Raw genomic sequence first — 8,637 nt, 5'->3', positions numbered from 1 at the left:
GTCGAGCGCCCTAACCACTGAGCCACTGCGGCGGGGCTTTCCTTTCTTCAAAACCAATTTTTTACACCCATCTTCGCCAAGTGTCCAACGATATAAGAGACAGATACTCCGCCATTTCCTTTCCCCAAAAAACCAATTATTATTATTATCACCAATCATCAATTTTCTTAGAAAGCAAAAGAAAGGCGCATAATTGGGCCCCTAGGATGGTGAACACCTCAATTGCGCTTTAAGCTAGAGGCCGGTAGTGACAGATGTGCGCTGCATGCGTTGGCATTCACAACGTTGTAGCAAAAACGCGGAACTGAAGCTATAGACCGTCGGCGTGCTTTGTGTTCATTGCCGATAGCGTTGACAACGCTCTAGACTCCGATTATTTTGAGGAAGGTAAGAGCACATAAGTGGCTCCCTGATGCAGTGGACGTCTCAATCGCGCGTCGAGGTACGCGGCGGTAGGGAGAGAGAGATGTGGGCTGCATACATTAGCGCTGGCATCGTTGTGGCAGACACGCGCCACTGCAGCAAGAAGCCGAAGCGTTCTGTGGGTGACCAACCTCTCGCGATCAATCATTAATTTAACCGCCACCTGGCCGGGTGGGCGCGTCGCCTATCCAGTTTTCGGAACGCACTCAACGTTAGAAGCCAAGCCAGCTGCGTCTACTTACCCGATGCACCACAGCTTTCGCTCTCTAACCAGGTTCAGCAGTAGTTGAACCGCAGAAAATGTACTTGACTTGGCTGTTTGGGAGCCTGTTGGACTGCCATAATTAAGTTTATGCGTGCTGTGGTGCCCCCCCCCCCCCTCTCTACTCGCCACCTCGCTGCTCTAGCGCGGACGGGGAACAGATTGTGCGTACGTGCGTCACGGAGTGAAGCGATTTGCTTGACGTCACTGTGTGCTCCCTGCAGGTGCGCTGCTTTCTAATGGCGCGAGAAATGAGCCTAATTATTTGAGCCAGAGCGTTGAGCGTAAACGCTTTTTTATAATTATAATCATTGATGTCACTTTTACTAATGATCGGCTACAAATAACAAATTGCAATTGCGTGCCTATACGAAGTAGTTAAAAAGTTCACCATTAGGTTTTTGTTAATGTCTTCACTAGTTAGAATGATTCATCTGTTTTTTTTACCTCCGCCAACAATGGTAATGATATGCCGTTGAAAGCTTTTATTTACCTAAAAAACACCGTTTTTAAAATTAATGTCAGGCTACCCGGAGAGACCTGGTATGTTTCCTCTTTAACAGTCTTTCGCTGCCATGGAATTCTGACGAAGCTTAAACTTTGAATCTAAGGTGTAATGCCGAGGTTTGCCATTTGTTTTTGCAGTCATACAATGCAAGACATGCAGACCTAAGAAAATAATGTTGTATCACGCAGTGTGAGAAATAAAAGAAATGGGTTACATTCAAGATGCGTTGTATCAAATTTCAAAACAGGGCCGCATCTTTGCAGTTAATAAAGCAGCGTGCGATTTACTCACCAGCGCTAATTTGACAAACATTTCATGAAGGCAATAATTACCTTTTTCAACCTCTTATGAATGAGGCCATCATTGACTAAACCAAAAAGAGCATAAGGAAAGGTTTCCTTCTAATTTTTTGTGGTGTTAATCAGTGAAAAATTACTAGCGTAAATATTCCCTGGCTTAAAGGAAATTGATTAGTAAGTACAAAAAAAGACACCTACATGTCGCATGTGACACCCGAACCCACGACCTCTGAATGTACCAACTGAGCTGCAGCGGCAGCTGTCTAAGCTCCTACTTGAGAGGGCACTTAGGTCACTTGTATGCTTAACCTAATGATGTTCACCAGCGCCATCTTCATCCTTAGCGGTGAACGTAGTACATCCCGTATCACCGCAAGTGTCACGTGGAACATGATCGAATGGAGGGGACGCAAGCTGTGTCCTTTTATGATACCTTTTATAATACATTTTATGATCAGGACAGCCAGAACCAAGGCCCTCGTTAAACTGTTGAGCAGGCAAGGACGTGGAAATGAAAGGCTCGTTTTGACGTACAGGTGAAGTAAGCAACAGTCTCGAAACCAAAAGAAGCGTGGGGAAATGTTTCTTTTTTTAATTTGTTCTCCTACTCTTTCTTACTTTGCGGTATTGTCAATTATATATAACCAATAAAACAATTACACGATTAATTTCGCAATGATCAACACCAACAATTTAAACATAGAAACATTTCTCCATAATTTTTTTGCTTTCGGTCACTGTTGGCTTCATTCATATGTACGTCATAACGGGTCTCTCATTTCTCTAGCTTTGTCTTTTTCATGTTCGCATTTTTTAAACACAACACTGAATCAGACCGGCCAACTAAAAAACTAATAATTGCAATGTGTTGATGAACTACACAGAAAAACCCGATTTGGACCTACTGAATCAACATTTCACTTGTGTTTCTTACAAACATAGAACCCTAGATGGCCTCACAGACTATTTTTTTGCATACAAACAACAATTAAGTTTCAAATGCAACGTTCAGCCGATGAGCCCGCTATCCTTTGTGTCTTAAGTCGATGCAGACTGAGAGGATATAAGGAACACTTCTGTGGGGCAACGTAAATACGCAGCATCACAAAAGCGCTGTAAGTGAGGCATGTTACTTTCCTAAAGTTACCGGAAGAAGTGGTAACCTCATGTCTAATTTCTTACAAGGTGCGGTACCTTACAAGATACTGCAGCCACAGCTCACATTCTGCATATTCTTACGTTTTATACAACCCTCTTATGCCCACACTCGTGACACGTGAAGAAGTCCCCGAAATTATTACAGAAGACACTTTTTTAGAGAGGTAGGGTGTAAAAATAGCTAAAAATGTTGTATGGCTTTAATGCAGCTTAACCGAGTAGACATGAAAAAGCATGTGTTTAGCCCAGTTGGCTCATGGTTTTGCTTTGCTGGGTTGTCGGAACGTGCGGCGACTATATTAGGCTCAGGTTAAGCTCTGATTGAAATTTTGTTGATCTGACCTGCTCGCGCATTACATGGTAGTTCATCGAGACGACGACGTGCAATGCACAGCGCGAGTGTGTACTGCAGTTTAACATGAGGCGTGATCTGTTGCGGCTATAGCATAGTGCACTTGTGCAGTCGTCAGCGAAGCTGGTCTCTTCGCGCCATCCCGTCTTCGAAACCCAGTTGCGGCAATATTTATTTTATTTCTGCATAGGTGGTTCCTTTCCTTCAAGGTCAAGCTTCACACAAACTCGGTGAGCCAGTTACACTTCCTGAAGTGGTGCTTTCGCATTAAAATATGATCGGGCAACCTGGCTGGCGCAGGCGAAAGCAGACCGCTGCTGCTCAAACACGCCCAGCGGTCAGAGCCCTGTCAAACTGCACACTCAAGCTTTCTATATCTTCTCCTCCCTCGCTCTTCTTGCTGAGGAAGGAGAGAGAAAAGGAGGCATCGTGCTTCAGAATACGTGTGTAATGAAGAATGCTTGTGGGCTGGAAAAACACGCTGAAGCGTTCTTCTTCTATTCTTCTGGGAAGACTGCAACCGTCTATAAATAACCAGAAAAAAAATTATCGCTCTAAAAGAGAAGGAACGCATCGTCATATCGTCTCGAAGACGTCGGTTTATTTCATCTCATTCTCTATGAGATCGAGACGGAGTGGCGCGTGTAGACATTCGCCCAATTCCTAAATGAGTTGACGATGCCTGGCGGCGAGGCGGGCAACTTGGAACGTCATGGTCTTTCTCGGAGATTGAATCTGGTACACAACATCTCAGGAGCTAGGAGTTCATTGTGCGGACGAACAGTATAGTGGCCCATGTAAACAGATGGAAACTCAGCACGGCAGTATGAGCTGAGAAAAGCCTAGCGATAGCGGAATTACGCTGCTAGTGGCGGCCTCTTTTTTTTTTATGTGGAATAAGTGTGCACAAGAGGAGTGAGTCGTAGATGCTATGAACACGCAAGGACCTGAATAGTCCGGTCAGGGCCAACGCTACGGACTGGGTGCTTCTGCCTATAAGGGAATGTAGGACACATAAGACGTCCGTGATGAAGGCCGTGTCAGAAAAGGTGAAGCGATTCAAGACATTACACAAATTCTTGCGCCTCCCTCCTCTTTCACACCTGTCAACGGCTGGAGAGGGTTGGTAGACAGTTCCAAGAGAAATACATTTCGAAGTAGGATGGTCACGGCCCGTTTAATATGAAAAACGAGCACCAACAACGTCTAGTTCTCTGACCTATTTCTAACTGTGTTCGGCAGCACGTGTGCTGAATGCGCCTCTGTATCTTTAAGCACCAATTTGTAAAAAAATAAATGTGCTCTTGTTGCCTGCTCGGAGGGATCTCTGAAGAAAATCAGCAGCCAGGTGCGTGTTCCTGCTTAAGCAAAGTCGCACAAGTCAGCGCTGAAGAGGCCTGCTAGGTGAAGATATGGCAGCCAATCGAAAGATCCTGCTTCAAACTCTAAGCTGCATCATTCCAGTGTCCTTCTTAGCGACCTGCAACAGTGGTTCCGCGAGCTATTCCATAATCTGGTGACAACTCTTCCTTCCCAGTATCACAGCTCCAAATGCCCACACTGTTTACTCGAGTACGAACGCTTATGTCGGCTCTTACACTGGCGAACAACCTCCTGAAACTGAAGGCTCTGTTGTTCATGGAGCTTTTATTGGTCCAGCTACGAAGGTCCTCCGTTCCGCAAGATGTCTATGAATAATTGTTATTACAATGCAGTGGTACTCCATTGTAATGCCAATAGCTTTACATTAAATAGTGTAGACTTCCATGAATTTTTCTTGCAGCGTAACTTTTCTATGTAGTCTAAAAAGGAAGCTGATGGGAGTTGTGATTTTAGCATCTCGAACTACGTGACTTACAGATCATATCCTCAGTCTGGCTTAAGCCGAGCGATGATGTGCAAACGAAAAGACCTGCCCTCGCACCTGCCTAATTGAGTGACACTGATCTTCCTGAGTTTGTGGCCTGCAGAGTCTTTTTTTGTGAAGTTTTGAGAGTATTGTAAGTATTTACTTGCAAGCCTCTGGCGGCGCCTCGGTGGACTCCTTCAAATATTTTCCAAACAACAGGCTCAGATTTACTGATATGCGGAGATCTCGGTGCTCACAATATTTTCTGGAATAATCATCAATGTGACCCCCGCAGAACGGTTGCAGAGTGTGTCACCGAAAAATGCAACTTTTCTGTGTTCAATAATCGCCACCTACCTTTCTATGCGGCTGTAAATATAAAAGTTGCATATATTTAACTTACTTCTTTTCAGAGGACCTTTTAACTGCTGTGGAGTGGACAACAAACATTTAGACAAGTTAAAGTGGCCAGTATACTATGCTGTTTTGTGAACTAGCGTCGTTCAGCTCAAAAACTGGCGCTGGTTCTGATACCATTACCTATGGCATACTTCGAAACCTTGGGTTCAAGGGCACCACTGTGCTTTTGGAGATATTTAAATTAGGCCAGTGAGCATGCTTGCAATATCCCTACCTAGAGGCCCCGTAAGTTTCCCCTGTTTCTCGAATCCTTTAGTTTACTGAGCCTGACGAGCTGCTTACGAAAAGTTGTGGAGGAGCTGATAGACTCCAGACTTCAGTGATGACGTGGAGAAAGAAGTTTCTTCTCAAAGTGCATGTATGGGCTACCTTTAAAACGATACACAAATGATGCAATTATAACCATTGTAACATTTGTTGTGTACGAGAGAAGTCGCGGTGATATCATTATTGTGGTATTTTTTAGTATAAAGGAGCATTTGATTGTTTAGTCACATTCACACTTTTCTCACTTTACTGAAGCTTGATATGAATGGCAAACTGCTGCAGTGGACTTCGAACGTTCTAACAAACTTGAAAACATTCATTGGACTAGTTAAAGAAAATTGAAAAGCATGGCTTCACGCACGGAGTTCTGCAAGGCAGTTTGCTTCTTCCTTTAGTTTTTAACTATGCGATGGGGACTTTGTCACGGAAGCTCTTACCTCGTTTATAGCAATCGCTTTTACTGTGATAATGTTTGATCATTTCGTATAGTTTATTTTCTACTTCATGCTAGCGTTCCTGGCGTGTGCATTTCATTCTCTGAGTTGTGTATTGTTTGTCGCAGTTGTGTTTTGTTTTATTTTATGCACCTATTCCTACCCGCCGTGGTTGTTGAATGTCTTTGATGCTCAGCGGCTGGTCCAAAGGTCATGGGTTCGAATCGGGCCTTGGCGACCGCTTTTCGGCATCGGTGAATTGCAAAAACATCCATGTTCTGTGCGATGCCAGCGGTCGTGAATGAATTCCAGGTGGCCTATATTAATCTGGATCCCTTAATTACACGGCATCCCTCAGAGCCTGAGTCGCTTGGGGACGTTAAACCCAACATACCAAATCATGCCACATCATCCTGTCAATTCCAGTATGGTTTTATGCCCTTATGCGAAAGGAGTAGCGAGCGCCGCTCTCAGGTAGCAACATCTGCTCCAGAGTGCATGTCAATGAAGAGAAAAACAAGACGGCTGCGTCATTTCCTCGCCGAAGGATAAGCTTGGAAACGCTTATGCAGTAGAGAATCTAGAACCTCGGATGCAGGGGATCACAGGGATGACATGTGCACTGCAAGGCGCATCGATCATTTCCCACACTGACGTACCGGTGATGCTTATAGCCTTTGGGTGCTGCGGTAAACTGTAAAAGATTGGCCCTGTACACTGCTGCATGAATGTTCGCATGAAATTTAATTCTACTTGTTTTAAACGCGTACCTGGCTCTTGTCATGTGTTTGTCGCTTTTCAGACTGCATGCGTCTTTTTTTGTCAACCCCGTCACTCTCTTGAACGGCAGGAATCAACGCAACCATGCGGTAGCAGCAGCTATTTTATACGTATACGTGGCGAAACTTCCGATATCCAGGCATTCAAAATATTGAAGTAACATGCGCTACTGTTAGGTTATGATTCTATCAATGCTTGTGCGCCAGTTTTTTTGCGCAGACTGTGACACACATCATTACGTTGTTGCATCGTTTCCAGTCTTAAATTTTCGTGAATAGTATTGACGATTTTAATGAAATTTTCAGCTGTCAGACAGCTTCCCTATCAACTCCTTTTCTTTTTGGTAGTTGCCCCCAATAAGAAACATTCGAACTCTCATACTTCAGCATTGTTTTGTACAAAATGTAGGCACAGTGGCAGGGAGTACACATTTAATAGCCAGGTTGCGAATTATCCGGGACGCCCTGCAAATATATTGCCCTTAAAAATAGACTAAAGGAAGCTTCATTTTGCAAACTGAAGCTTTGAAGAGGAAATAACTGCATTAAATAGATGGACAATAAATTATCGAATTTCTTGAGCGCAAGTTTCCTTGATGCTCACGTGTCTCATTTCCGTGAGTGCTTATGAAACAAGAACGGCATTAAGAACAGCCCAGTGCAGTACCACGTTTAAAGCCTCTGAGCAAGGGAATTGATATCTTAAACCTGGCTTACCATAATCCAAATAAAAAAGAGGGAAAATAAATAGTAGTGAAGGCCAGCAATATCTAGGTGCTCTCGATGAGGACCGTTACCAGTGAAAGCCTGACAACAGAAACAGAAAAAAAATTATTGTGAAGCGGTAACGCAGAGAACATTAGAGCACTTTACTCGCTAGTGTTTATGCAGCTACTGAACACAAAAAGAACAGCCAAGGTGAAACGCAGCTGCTTCTAATAGCAGCAAGAGCTTCATCAGTGACATCACATGCAGTATTTAAAAGCAATGATACATCGCATACATTATCTGGCTGAGCAAGAAAAAGCAACTGCTGAGTCCCTGAAAGACAATATAAGATCAAACACTTTGAGCTACATTCTCCTCCTCCCCTCCCACATTCCGCCTGGGTCGCATGCTGGACTCGGGCTGTATGTTTGGTGAAAAAAAGTATAGAACCTGTTTAGTATACAACTTGCTTGTATTGAACTTGTTTCCTTCAGTCAAGTTACCCGCTTCTTTTATGAGTCAATGAGGAAACGACCATTCCCGCTAATGAACGTCATAAATAACAGAACCGGCATCGATAAATGTTGCTTGAAAGGCTGAGACGGCCTTCTTGAGAACGCCCTCCATAGGGACTCAGTGTGCCAGTATGCACTTTGCCGATGGACGCTTCAGGAAGAAGACGCCTAAGAGAGCGTCTTTGAGTGCTAAAAAGGCACGATCCAGCTCTAGGAGCCAATACATCAAGAGACGGCCAGCTTTTCATTTGGATGCCCACCCGTTGGGTCTAAATGGAGATGAATGACCGCCCTTGCGTAATAATTCTGTGGCGGCTGGGAAAAAGCGGGTCGTGAAGACGGGACCAGGAAGAGAAAGTGGCACGAATGATCGCACTGCTGTCGCTTGGAGTTCTCTCCTGGTTCTCCTTGATCCTGCAAAGTACCGCATTTGTTTGTGCCATGAGCATGCACGAAGCGCTATACGTACGTGCCTCCCACCAGAGGGCATAACGACAATCAAAAACCCTGAAATTCCATTTATACGGGTTGCTCTAGCAAGGAAAAATATCAACAAAACGTGTGCAGTTATTTTTCTTTCAAAAGCGGATAGTAACTGATATTTCCTTGATTTCGCTTTTCGTTATGCCCAACAAGAAAAGGTTAAAATTGCTATAATTTAAT

This window comes from Amblyomma americanum, chromosome 4, assembly GCF_052857255.1.
Source record: "Amblyomma americanum isolate KBUSLIRL-KWMA chromosome 4, ASM5285725v1, whole genome shotgun sequence".
NCBI lineage: Eukaryota > Metazoa > Arthropoda > Arachnida > Ixodida > Ixodidae > Amblyomma > Amblyomma americanum.
This window is presented reverse-complemented; position numbering follows the sequence as displayed.